This window comes from Harmonia axyridis, chromosome 4, assembly GCF_914767665.1.
Source record: "Harmonia axyridis chromosome 4, icHarAxyr1.1, whole genome shotgun sequence".
Classification (NCBI taxonomy): domain Eukaryota; kingdom Metazoa; phylum Arthropoda; class Insecta; order Coleoptera; family Coccinellidae; genus Harmonia; species Harmonia axyridis.
Genome location: NC_059504.1, coordinates 2,444,478 through 2,459,241, shown reverse-complemented (window position 1 = coordinate 2,459,241; position 14,764 = coordinate 2,444,478). Strand labels below are relative to the sequence as shown.

At 37.8% G+C, this 14,764-nt stretch overlaps 1 protein-coding gene across 4 annotated transcripts in view; it reads right to left on the bottom strand.

Annotated features, from left to right (window-relative positions):
• LOC123679310 (insulin-like growth factor 2 mRNA-binding protein 2) overlaps positions 1 to 14,764 on the bottom strand; it is a 95,452-nt gene that overhangs the window by 43,654 nt on the left and 37,034 nt on the right. The window lies entirely within an intron of this gene.

Here is a 14,764-nt window from a genome sequence, read left to right as displayed (position 1 = left end):
CCAGCTCGTGCTAGACGATAGAGCGCTCTCTCCGTCGACCGACACTGTTTCCACAAATAAAATGCGACCCGTTGTTTTTACTTACGTGTGCGCCGCGCGCCGTAAGTTTATTGCACTTTGTTGTTATGCACTTGTTAACGTCATTACGGTATGCACACACGACGATACAGCAGCGGTGCCGGCGGGTAGGGTTTTTTTTGGGGATTCGCGGAAGTCGGGTTTAAGAGCTTGGAATTGTATTCGTTACGAAAATTCGACTACTCGACTGGTCGAAGGAATATCGCTAAGTATCATTAAGTATTGCTCAACTATTCAACTACTTATTCACAAATTCATAGTTTCAATTTTCTTGAAAAAAACCTTCACTACTTTTCTAAGTAGAAAAGAAGATTGGGAAAGGGAGTCCACAATCCCAGTACGCTCTATTAGTGATGACGTCACACACCGCCATTTTAGTTCTCCTGTCAGTGTTCGGAATCCAAACAAACGAATTGTCATTCAAATTAATACGTTATCGTTGAAGAAATTGGCTGATTTTGATAAATAAGAGTATTTAAGGAACGACTTTACTATTAATTGATAGACAGAAGGAACGAGATTAATGCCAGTAAGTTCGAACTTGAAGTTCAACTAATAAACACAGCTTTTCACAAAATCTGGGGAATGATACAGGATTCAAACTTACTGGTATTAACCTCGTTCCTTCTGTCTATCAATCAATACTGGAATTGTTCCTCAAATACTCTTATTTATGAAAATAAGCTAACCAAAAATGGCGGTGTGTGACGTCACACTAATAGAGCGTATTGTGGCGACAAAAAGCAATTAGACATAACGTCTGTGTCTAGACGAAATTGTTGTCACAATACTTGATAAAAATGTACCTGAATTAGTGTAACAATGATCTTTCGTGGTACTTGTACATACAACTTTCTCATTCATAAGGTTCTCAGAAAGATACAATAGAGAATATCTTTCCCCTACCCTAATTAGTGTGCACGCACCATGAGACCATTGCGCAGGCATACAATTGGGTTTCAAACATAAAATCATATTTTACATCGTGAATTTCTTCTTCCTTTTCTTATTCTCTAAGAAAAGACTCTTCAAAATCATCCTGGTAAGCACCAATCCAGAGTCCACGTTACTGCCACCAAAAAATCTGCAATTTCCAACCTTCTCGCTAAACACCCTGTACAACAAAAAAATCGACCAACCACCATCGGCGACCAGAAGAATCGTTACATCCAAGACAGGTAAGGGTGTGAGTGTCGGAAGAAGAAGATTGAAGAAGAGAAACACACGATGCATATGGCCGAAACACGTCTCTTTGTTTGGGCTCGAGTTTATCTGGCTAAAAAAATCTTTTGAGGGGGCCTACATTAGCGGAAAGGGAGAAGAGGCGCACGTGTAGTCGTCGACATAATGCAGGACGAGCGTCCTTTCAAGCGACCCAAGTGTGTTAATTGATAATAAGACGGTAGAGAGAGGAAGAAGAAGCGCGCTACGTGCCGAACTGGTATTCTGATCTGTGGTTTGAGGTGGTCGTCGCCGAAGGGTGGCAGAGTGCTTATGGCGGATCGTACGCGTTCTGTGATCACTTAAATTTGGTTGAATTTACTCCTAATCGTCAGACTATGCTGCTAGATTAGATATAATTTAGAATAGTTATGATGGCAGCACTGTGCATTATTTTTTGACGTTTCTTATGTCATTTGTATTCAGTAGGTTATGCCAAAGATGTTTAAGACACTGGTGTGCTCACTTACCCTTGAAAAACCTCAAGATTTAAGTGGCTACTCTTGAAGAGACCAGCTTTCTTGGATTTTATGGTATTGGTTCTTTTTACTTGATTTCCGTATCGTTTCTTTATGGCGCTAACGTCGTTTTTCTGTCAATATCGTTTTGAGGTTGAATCAAAATCAAAATCAAAAGTCAATCAACTTCTGACAGAACGAATGAAAATTTCAAAATAATGCTGTTGATTGGTCAATCCTTTGTATGGCGATTCATCAAGCCAAGTACCTGAACATTTTAGCCAACTACTTGACTTGAAAATCAAGCTCGTGGAAAAATTACATACTTGAGCTTTACTTGACTTGATTTCAGATATTCATTGCTTGACTTGATATCGAGCTACTTGATATTACTTGAGCTTGATATGCACGTATGCACGGCATATATTTTTGCAATCTCGGGCGCGCTTAGACTGAATAAAGGGATTCCTAGAGCTCCGAGTGACTGAAGCATTCCCCAGTGTGACTTTATAGTAGTTTTCTCACATTTCTATGAAATCTATTGGTAGATTTTGGTAGTTTCAGAAATTTCTTTCGAAACTTGGCCAAAATGATCTTTCGAAACTTGGCCAAAATGGCCAACGATTTTTCATCAACGTCATCATCTTCAGCTCCTTTTGAAAGACAATTTTCCTGAGCTGCTCTTACAGTTACAAAAACCCGCAATAGGTTAGGCGACAAATCTATAAGATACCTCATGTGTCTTAGATCCTGGATGAAAAATTATGAAATCAAACAAAGCGTGGAGGTATCCTTCTCATTTCATCATTTTTTAATTGATGTGACACTAGACTAAGAAACTGCTAAAAATCAAGTAGCTTGATAAATAAGTACTTGACTTGAGTTTGAAAAACTACTACTTGACTTGAAATCAAGTCAAGCTCAAGCCAAATAGCTTAAAAATCAGGCCAAGTCGTGAATCCCTAATAACAACATTGTTGTTGTTAATCGACTCGCTATTCCTTGTATAGTTCAGACAAAAATGAAATTAATAAAGCACTCCTGCCTACCCTGCGTCGAGTATACAACAATGGACATGAGAAAGCCATTTATTTAACACTATTACATGTCATTCTCCATCACTGTACATACGCATATAGATAGGTCAAACAAAAAGAGGGTTTCCACAAAACTTCTTCTGGCAGACGTAGCAAAAACAGACATCAGCGACCTGCTGCATTGGATCGCCTAGAAAGGAATGTAATATGTTAATTTTCTTTTTCAATGGTTTATCAGTGACCCAAAGGAATATGTGACGTAGATATTATAGTTGAGCGTTGTAATTGGTAGGTAAAGGGTTTTTCAATTGGAATTACACAATTCGAAATAATAAAGATGGCAATTTCAGAAATTCAGAAAACAAACATCAAGCGCGCCAAACGACGTGAAACAATCGACGACACTAGGAGAGCAAAAGTTGCCAAACCTTGGATTTCAGCAGGTAGATAAAGAAAATAATAAATATTCTGCTTATTATAAATTCGACAATCAGGAAAAATATCTGATTCCAAATAGTCAAATTTGCATATTTAATCGGGAATCACTCAAATAAATATATTTCATTCAAAATAATATACATTCATAACGATATAGTAAAATTGTGTATTTGAAAATATATCACAATCCGACAACGTAATCTAACCATGTTGGGGACATGTAAAAATTGCGTATACTCCCTCTAACTATGTTTATTACTCTTTAGTTAGATCCGATAGTCGAAATGACTAATCTATTCTAAATTCTACAAAAATCCTAATCCAACACAATTAGTCGACAAATCAATAAATAGACCCGATAGATTGAGGAAGCTAGTAGGTTTAATATTGAGCTGTAAGATCTTTAAAACGAGAGTTTAAACGACTAGTCTAGAAGATTATCCCATTCAAACAAGACCGAGCGTTTTCAAATCAAAAAGTCGACAGATAGCAATCGCCACTTCGCCGGCTAAGAAGGCCTTAAAGTCAACAACGAACGGCGGAAATCCGGCAACACAGGGAGGAGGGGTGGGGGCAGAAACGGAGGCAGACAGACACTCAATTTTTTCCAGCTGCCCCAAAAGCGATCGTCCCGAAACAACGAAAAAAAAAAAAATTTAAAATATCTATCGTACGTTAATCCGGTCCGTCTCTGATGCCGACGAGGACTTAGCACGTTCTTCGGGAGATGCAGAACACACGCCGCCCGTCACCTGCTGTACGGCGGGCACGGGCCGCACAAAACAACCCCATCATCGAAACGAGAAGAAGAAGAAGAAAAAAAAAAGACTCGGCACGGTAATCGCCTCGCTCGTGTGCGTGTGCAATCTGGACGAGAGAGTGCTCTCTTCTTCTTCTTCTGCTGCTACTTGCTGTAGGTACGTATTTACGACGGTGGCGGTAGTGTGGGGACAGTAAGTCTGGCTTTTGAACGACTTACAGAAGGTCTGGTCCTTCGATGGGGATGTTGCGGATCTACGTTCGCGAATATTTCGGGCCATAAGTGACAACAACGGTGTTGTAAAGGATGTTTTTTTAGAGCTATATAACTTTAAATTGCAATAAAACAACGAAGGATTATTCAATTGACACGAATTTTATTTATCCGCAAGATAATCTTGTGGCATTACATTTTATATATGATTTCTGGCATATGACCGCCACGGCTGGCTCGGATGTATTCCAATCTGGACGTCCAATTTTCGATGACCTCCCAACATTTGTGGCCGTATATCGGCAATAACACGGCGAATGTTGTCTTCCAAATGGTCAAGGGTTTGTGGCTTATCCGCATAGACCAATGACTTTACATAGCCCCACAGAAAGTAGTCTAGTGGTGTTAAATCACAAGATCTTGGAGGCCAATTCACAGGTCCAAAACGTGAAATTAGGCGGTCACCAAACGGATCTAGGTTCGCGAAATGTGTACGTGAATATTTCGCGTAAGGGCCTTAAGTGCCGATAACGGCGTTGTATTATAACGTACAGGTTGGTGTCTTGAATCTCGAGAACTAAAAAACAAAGAAAAGAAATAATTATAAAAAATAAAAAAGATTTTGCTTTTTCAAAGTGGGGGTAAATCCCCCATGAGTCAACTCTAGTTACGCCAATGATACTTACTCATAACAGATCATAGAAATCAGCCATAGAGTAATAAACATAGTTAGAGGGAGAGGATACGTAATTTATACATTTCCCCAACATGGTCAGATTACGTTGTCGCATTGTGATATATTTTCAAATCCACAATTTTACTATATCGTTATGAATGCATATTATATTCAATGAAATATATTCAGTTGACGGATTCTCGATTGAATATGCAAATTTGAATATTTGGAATCCGATATTTTTCCTAATTGTCGAATTTATAATAAGCATAATATTTATTATTTTCTGTATCTACCTGCTGAAATCCAAGATTTGGCAATTTTTGCTCTTCTAGTGTCATCGGTTGTTTCACGTCGTTTGGCGCGCTTGAAGTTTGTTTTCTGAATTTCTGATATATTTAGATACTTATTTTAATTATTTTGAGTTAATATGAAACGTTGATTCACTATTGGACATAAGAAGTTCATTCTTTGAGGAGAAACTCGCGAATTGAGTGAAATATCGTATCACTGATATGTTTTCATTTCGCCTAGTTTAGTAGTTAGGTTGAGTTAGGATAGAATAATCTTCTAGATTAGTCATTTCGATTCCCATTTTATGGATCTAACAGCTCATTTTAAGAAAAAAGTCCTATAAACATAGGCCCGCAAACGCTTTGTTTTCGAAATCCATATCTACTGTTTCTTGTAGTCCTACTTTTTTATGATGATTATACCATTTTATCGAATCTTTATTAATATTCGCTACATATTGGGCCGATATTTGCCAAAACTTCTAATCAATGTATTGGTCACAGCTAATTAACTAGATCATTCAATATAACAGTTTGGATTTTCCTGACAATCCCAGAGAGTTGTTTGCTTTTTTTTCAAAATTGGTAACATATATGACAAAACAACTAGATACCAAAAGTTGTAGTACTGGACCATAGTTTCTTTTTACATTTTTCTAAACTACCAGTGGTCCACCAAAAAAACATTTCTGGAGGAAAGAAGCGTGCATTGTTCCAGAAAGTAACCACCCTGTAGACTTGCATCTTTTTTTTTAGTCAACAAGTTCCCACGAAAAGGAATATCCTGTAATATTCAGGAAGCATCCAGGGAAACAAGCAAAGTTTGAGGATTATTGAGATGACAAAAGTAAAAACCAAGAAAGCACTTTTCAGGACGTCAAAAAACCTGAAAACCAATCGATCATAAAGGCGTGTACCGACGCGAGGATCTGACGGGCGAACCGAGGACGGGAGCGATCGGCGTGCGTGGTCCTCCTTAAAACTTCGGTTGGTTCTTGGGACGAAATTTCGGTAGCCCGCCTATAGCACGCACCGCCAACTTGTTACGTTACATTATTGATTTTCAGACGGCGGGGCGGTGAGGGAGGTGTAGGGCGAGAGGGGTGGAGGGGGGGGTTTATCGGCGTTGCTGTCGGAAAGGTGAAACGTCGACCCCCGAAATTTCCAGATAACGACGAAATCGGCAGGCGCTTGGTCCATCCGGTGGGTATATTCCCGATATACGGACGCCGTTCGGTTCGGTTGTTCGAAAGGAGTTTGGAACTTTTCGAAATGTTAGGTTTTTTTTTGCTGAAAGTGTCTACTACTATTAAAAATTAGAAAATGAAACATATATACTATAATATACATCCGAATTCGTTGTATCGGCTTCAGAACAGGTCCTTATATAATATACGGACGCCAACGAGTGTACCCAATGAAATATTTTTTCCGCAAATGTCGAAAAAGTAGGATTTGTTAACATCCATCCTTAATGTTTAAGTATGTTTCTGCAGAGGACGAAACATATATACTATAATATTGATCCATATTCATTGTATCGGCTTCAGAACAGATCCTTGTCTAATATACGGACGTCAACCAATCTAATAAACAAAATATTTATTTCGCAAATGTCGAAAAAGTAGGATTTGTTAACATTAATTCTTAGTGTTGGAGTTTCTTTTTACGAAGTCACTTTTTTAGTTTGTGCTACGCAACAGAAATAAGAGGTGAATTGAATACGTGTTGAAATATAGAAATTTTTTATCGATGGTAAAATTTCAATTATATGGCTTTGTCCGGATCTCGTAGCACTGTCACAAATCTCTCTATATCCACACAATATGTCAAGAAATTGCTGGAACCAAGAAATCAGGTTGATATTATCAAACACAGGCTTCAGCAGTGCCTTCGATCGTGTCTATCATAAAAAACTAAGCAATATTGATATAGTTTGTCTGGTGTTTTTTTGCTCTCTTGGAGTTATTTCTAACTTAGCAAAGCTCTACGTTGAGTATGAAGGGTTGAGAACAATTCCATTCACGGCGACATCGGGTGTTCCTCAGGGATCAAATTTGGGACCACTTCCATTTGTTATTTTTATCGTTGAGATTTCAGGTATCATTTGTTCACCTGAATCACATTCTGGCGATGATTCTAAGATATTCCAAGAATAGGGAGTTCACCAAATTGCTTTATTTTGCAAAATTAAGATTCCTCAGATAATTTAAAGAAAAAAGTCCTATAAACATTGGCAAGATACATTGTGTTGAAGATTGATTTTTTTCAAGTTTTTTCTCATAGCATCTTCCCTTCACAAGATATTCAACCTAAATTTGGCAGAGATATTCCAATTCAAAGATTTCATCATGTTATATGCCTATTTTGAATCTACAGGGTGATATTTTTTCTGGAACATTGCCCATTCCTCCTGAACTTTTTTTTTCGTGAACTACTGGTAGTTTAGAAAAATGTAGAAAAAAACTTTGGTCCAATGCTATACTTATTGGTTTCTTACAGTTTTGTCATATTTGCTACCAATTTCGAGAAGAAACTTTCAAACAATTCTCTAGCAATCCTTAGGAAAATCCAATTTATTAAGAAGATAAGTTTGTAACCTGAGATGAATAGATTAATCATAAGTTTTTGTACTTATTCACTCAATATGTAGCGAAGATCAATAAAGATTCGATAAATTGGTAAAATCATCGTAAAAAAGTGGGACTACAGGAAACACCCTGTATCTCGAAAACAAAGCCCATGTTCAAAGGACTTCTTTTTCTTAAAATTATCCAAGGAATCTCTTAATTTTCTTAGTATCCTGTATATTAGCTTTTCTCATCCAATTTATAATCATCGATGTCTTGTTTTTTTCATCGTTTTCATTATTGTGTTCACCTTTTATTAGCCCCCTACCTGTCGAACAAATACCTACCCAAATAAATAAAAGTATAAGACATTATAGTTGAAACCCAAAGTAATTATTCTCATTTAGGGATCTAACGTCATTTCATCCACCATTTAAATTTAATACTTCGATTCCACGAAAACAACGTCCAAATTCCCTCCCCACCTCATCGCTCAACGAAACAAACCCACCAAAACGAACAAAGCAACAGAACCTCTCTCCTCTACGGATCTATGATCCCAAAAGTCTGACTCACGCAGCCAAAAACCTAGACCGTATCATAGACTCGCGGGGCCGCGAGGAGAGAAGAGGGGAACCGCACCGGCTCTATCATAGAACATTAGAACACCCTCTCCCTGGCTACCCCCGTAAGGCAGCAAGCGTAGAGAGAGGAAAGACCTTCTTCTCGGAACGTCGTCAAACGTTGGCCCGTCAAGCAGCTGGTCCTCGCAGCCGAAAGCAATTAATGAAAGCGCGCTATTCTGGTTCCGTCCTCGTCGGACCCGCGTATTTCTAGGGTGGTGGGAGAAGGACGGAGTTAGGGGGTGGTTTGGCCTTGAACTGAAAGCCGACCAAAGGGAGGGCGCCTTGACAACTCGCCTGTTCCGAAAATTCGGCAGTTATATGGTTCCAGGAATTTCACCCCTTATGTCGTCGGCCGAAAGGAAGAAGGCATCTGGCTGACTGCGTTTACACGCGCTCTTTTGGGATTTATAGGCTATCGTGAACGCTAGATGACTAGATTGTTCAGAAAAGTTGACAGAATCATAAGTGATTGGAAATACTCGATCTATAGGATCCTGAGCCAAAAATAAGACGTTTCAATTCAAATTACTAAATGAAAAATGTCTCAAGTTTAAGATAGAGGGGCGTTTTATTTCCAAATTCTTTGACGTATTATTTTCATATTCATCAGGAAATGTAAGTGTACTACAAACCCTACTGAATTATGCTAAAAATAATTTTTGGTTGCTACCAGGAGCGTAAGAAGGGGCTGAATGATTGGTTGACCATCCCCAAACTCTACGCCAATTTGCAATTTTTTCACAATTTTTCGATTCCTAAATTCTATCGACTCTTCATGCAAGACGATAAAGACACTATTTCTCAAGATATTTTCAGCTAAACATGAAGCTTTATCGTTATTTTGATGATTATGTATTAAAAATTTCGGTGTTTTGGATCATTAGATTACATTCATTTCGCAAATTAAACTTAATTTCATACAACCAAAAAACATGTTATTTATCCAAATACTTCCTGTATTAGATAATTAAAAACAAACTGTGATTCTGAGAATAATCTAAAGAAAAAATACAAATTAAGTATTAACAAGTGACAAACAAATCTTCTATAACATTTTCCAATTAGATTTCATGTCACATTGACCATTTGTTACAAAATGTTGTTTCATATGCTTTTTCATATTTTGTTCCTATCAAAATTGTTCTTTTCTTGAGATTATACAATTTTTAGAACCAAACTATGTTTTTAATTGTCTTATGCATGTGTTCGTTTCAAGAAATTCGGATAAATATCAAATTTTTTGTTGTAATACGAATTGATTTTCAATTTACGTAATATCTACAAATTAATGATCCAAAACATCGAAATAATGAATACACAAATCAAAATAACCGTATTTAACTTGAAATATAACCGTATTCAACTTGAAATAGCGACTTTACCAATATGAATGAAGACTAAGATATTCTCGTAGAAAGTAAAGACAAATCTGGAAATTTCGATAAAATTGCATTTCCGCCAGTGGCGTTGAATATGTGAAGGATCATCCAGTTGCTTGTCCTTGCCGAACGCCTATGGTGGTAGCCAGAAACCTTTTGTTAGCATAATTCATCACTTTCATTAGAAGGGTTTATATTACCTACACTTTCTACAGAATATGAAAATTATAAGTAAAATAGTTAAAGCGTATTTGCCACAAATATTTTATAAATTTTAAAATGAAACACACCGTATTTCAGGCAGGAGAAACATTTTAACTAGTTGGTATGTGCTAAATCCTCATATTCTCAAGATTCTATAATTGAAATATTTTCAATTACTAATGATTAACCCTGTATATGGAAGGTTTTGAAAAACTTTTATTGTGGTGTTTCACAGGATATCATTGTTGTGTTAAATTTCGATTCTTTTTTGACATTCCCATAGACAACAGAACCGATTCTTATCACGAAACATAGAAAAGGGTTGACAACAAAAAATTTTTGCCTGGTTTTGGATGAGTTTTCAGGGTAGCTACAGTTGGCATCTCTGATGCGTTACGTCATCCGTGACGTCAAACCATTGCTTATTATTATCATTATATTCGGATATTCCCTAAATAGAAGTTGAAGTGTGACCTTATTGTGGCCATTTCAGTAAATCTATTAAGAGAGCATATAAAACGTAGGAGAGATTATAAAAGGCATTATAATGCAACTGAAAAGATTCAGAAACATTATACAACTAAATTTCTGCAATTTTCAGTATTATGGCAGACAATGCGACAAATTTGTCAATTCAACAATAAAATAATTGGAATTGTCAAAACGTTGCGCGTAAACCGTGTGTGCCCGAGCTAAGGGCATGATCTGTTGGTTTTCGTATCTGGTCGTTCGAATTCGTTGCAGATCGGGTCCCGGGCCTACCCAGGTACCTCGATTTCGACCGAACCGAAAAAGTTCTAAGAATTTCAACGGACGAACAAATAGATAGATAAGGAAGGACAGATGTGTGAAATGGTTCTGGGATAGATAGATGAATGAATACGCGTTTTTATATCTTGGATTGGAAGGTCGATTCCATTGTCGATTGAAGTCGAGAGATTATTATTACTCTGCAGATATCTCGACTCATTATGAAAATAATCTGCGCCGATTCTATGGTCCGACTTCTACCTGCCAATTTCACACAACGGGGAATTCTTTTTCAATCGAATATTAAGTGTTTGGTATGGAATATTGTTGAAATGTTACATTCCAATCATTTATTTGAAAAAAATATTGATTACCAAAGGAGGTAAAATGATTATCGACTGCTTTTATATGGAAAAAAGTAGGTACATCAAATCTGTAGGTTGAAGTAGAAGCAAACGACCAAGGAAAATAAAAAGAAGAACAGAAATGTGATACCTGTCATATCAAAAAACTAGGTTGTTTGCGTTGAACGAAAAAGTATTCATTTCTAGCTTATTTTCAAATTGAGATGGTTTCAATCTTCATAGTAACCAGCACAGCACCGGTAGTGTCAAATTTCAACACCACCTCCCTAGAAACCAGTTATCTCTAGTTAGTTCTCCCACACCATCGTTATCACGTGTTGCTTCCCTTGATCGTTTGTATAATATAACAAAACTCTGTTCTAACGATAATAAATTTTGATTTTTAAGCAATTGGTGTATTATTCTTTTAGTGGTCGATGCTGTGTCTACATCTCCCACCGAAAAAAATCTTATAAGAGTTGAACATGTGCATCATTTATCTCTGTGCTACCTGGCACTGCCGTCATGATGAATCCATAAGAACAACCACAGAGAACAAAGGATCTTCTTCTTCCACAAGGGATACCGTTTCATCAATTGATAAATATCGTTCAGTCGCCGTGTAGATTGAATATTTGTAAGGGATTACATTGTAACAGCGAAATTATAAGATGTAACTATCCCTCAAGTAGAAGTTAACAACTCGTCGCTTTCAAATATCTTTCTGTAAACCATTTATCACGAAGATCAAGCAGTTCCTCCTAACTGCGAGAAGAAAGGATGCAAAATCAGTAAAAATAAATAAAAATGTGGAAAAAACTAAATTTGAATTCGGGTGCTCAAGATTTGCTTAGTTACAATGGTCTATTGTACCCTAATCTGAGCTATTATCGCCCATTAGTGATCTACAGCCCGCTTTCCAGTATCTGGGATGGCTTCAAGGAGGCTACTTCCTCACTTCTATAAGTTTTTTGGCCAAAGCAGATTTTGCGTTGGCTAGTGATGGCGTAGCATTCAGCCACCAGGTGATCTGGAGTTTCTTCATCCTCCCCACAGAATCTGCACTCGTCGTTTTCTGCTAAGATCATTTTCATAAAGTGCATCCTTAAGCTGCAATGCCCTGTGAGGAATCCAGTGAAGAGGTGTATAGTATATTGTTGCTAATATCCAGATATTTCTTGGATCTTGTATTTTCGAAGTATCCAAGAAACTTTTTGGAACGATCTAACCCAGGAAGATTGTGCCAGAGTGTTTCTCTTTCGGTATTTTCTTTCTCCTGAAACTCTTTCTTGTAGGAAAATTTATCTATAACACAAAAAGGAGTTTGTGCCCTTTTTTTGTGATGGCCTCTTCATTTCATTTAATTTTTCAGTAACCCAGACTAAAAATACCTCGTTATTCTTGCCTATTTCTTTGAGTTTATTTCGGCACTCCAATACCATCTTAAAAACTATGATATGTGAGTTTAATGCCTTGATTGCAGCCTGATTATCAGAGACTATCGCTGATAGTTTCTTACTAGGTTAATTTTCACACATTTTTCGATTGCTAGTGCTATCTCTGCCTGAAAGACACTCAGACAGCTTCCTCTAACTTTAGTGAGCGTTTGGTACCAGTCCCGAATACTCCAGCGCCAGTCCCCATCTTGGTTTCGAAATAACTGTGTACCATTTAATGGTAGGTATTTTTTTTGAGAACTGGGATTGTGAACTCCCTTTCTCAATCGTCTTTTCTAACTTAGTATCCTAGAGAAGGTTTTCTCGATGCTAATTTTCTTTATCATCTCGTCACTGGGAAGGTTCGCTGATGGTATAAGCTTGTTTGCAGCACCATCTGTATACCAGGCTCGGTAGACTTATTGAGTGACGTGATACCCTTCTATCGAACAATCAGTATAATTCATAGAGTAATAAACATTGATAGAGTGAGTTTAGGCAATTTTACCATGTCCCCAACATTGTTAGATCACGTTGTCGGATTATATTGAATGAAATATATTTATTTGAGTGATTCCCGATATTGGGAACACAATTTACTTGCTGAAAATGACATATGCTTCCTCTATCTATGTTTATTACTCTGAGGTATAATTCAATGATCCATTAGGAAAACTATTACGCTAAGAAACCTCAGAAAACGAAGTATCCCCGTTTCTTCTCCTTTTATACCGGGCATACCGATCACGCCAGCGGGATTGTAAACTCCCTTTCCCAATCTTCTTTTTTACTCATTATCGTAATGAAGATTTTATCAATGCTAATTTTCTTCATCATCTCGTCCCTGGGAAAGGTTCACTGATGGTATAATCTTGTTTGCGGCACGATCTGTGTGCCAGGCTTCTATCGGCGGATCGGTATAATTCAATGATCCTTTGGGAAAAAAATTAAGCTGAAAAACCTCGAACCTAAACTAAAAAAAACACAGAAAATGAAGTATACCCCTTTCTGTTTCTTTTATACCGGGCATACCGATCCCGCCGTCAGCGGGGTCGGTATGCCCCCCTAGACGATGCGACCGATCCCGCCGCCGTCTTTCTCAGCGCGGTGGCGAGCGGGCAAAAGCCGCCTCTCTCCGATTCTAATAAAGCATTCTAATTTTAGCGGCGAAAAGGATAGACGCCAAGCCGATATTTATTGCCGTGCCGGCATGAATTTATTTCGTTAACGTTTCAACAATGCCCCGAGATGTGTTTTTATCTGCATTTTCGGTTTCATTTAGGAGTCATCGATCCGAGCGAACTGCCCGACGCGTTTCTCGGAAGGCCTTGTTTTTGGCAGGTTCCGATGATGCCCTCACCGATACTTTTCTCACGGTGATTTTTTGCGCGCCGCGGCAACTAGGCAGTGGCGTAGGAGGCGATGACGGCTGCGAGATGTGTAACTTTTGCTGCGATTGAAGTGAAGATTTGGTTTTTGTCGCTTTCGAATCAAGGTAGAGGACGCTTTTTGGTCACTTTTAAGATGAAAGAACGTTTTAGTCATCTACCTTTTTGGCTACTCGAAAAAGTGCTTGTCGGCGAAGTTTTTGAGATGAAAATTTTTTTGGACTTCTTTTTGATACTTTTTTTTTATTGATACTTTTCTCAAGGTGATTTTTTGGGCGATGGGGCAACTAGGCAGTGGCGTAGGAGGCGATGACGGCTGCGAGATGTGTAACTTTTGCTGCGATTGAAATGAAGATTTGGTTTTTGTCGCTTTCGAATCAAGGTAGAGGACGCTTTTTGGTCACTTTATAGATGAAAAAACGATTCGGTCATCTAACTATTTGGCCACTTGAAAAAGTCTACTTGTCAGCGAAGTTTTTGGGATGAATATTTTTTTGGTCTCTTTGAAAATTTACGCTTGTAACATGAATTTTAAACCCACTTGGTTTTTGTGGATGTTGAGTCAGTTTGTCGGCAAATCCTTGCAAAATTTTAACTTCCTCTATCTTATACAGCTATTACAGCTCTTCCAACTTTTGAATAGTAAAGGGTTTTCCAATAAGAGGTTTCATTTTGAATATCCCGCTATCTGAGCAGCTGTCACTTTTGAAACGTCATCTTTTGACATTGGACAAATAAAAACTACACCATTAGTAAAAATGGCACGACACAAGCTTCAATAACGCATTAAAATTGTTATAATTCGCTAAAAAATAGTGAAAACTAAAGCACTTCTGGGTCATCGTGGAGCTCCTTCTTGGCCAGCAATAATGAAACTGATGGACAAATTTGAG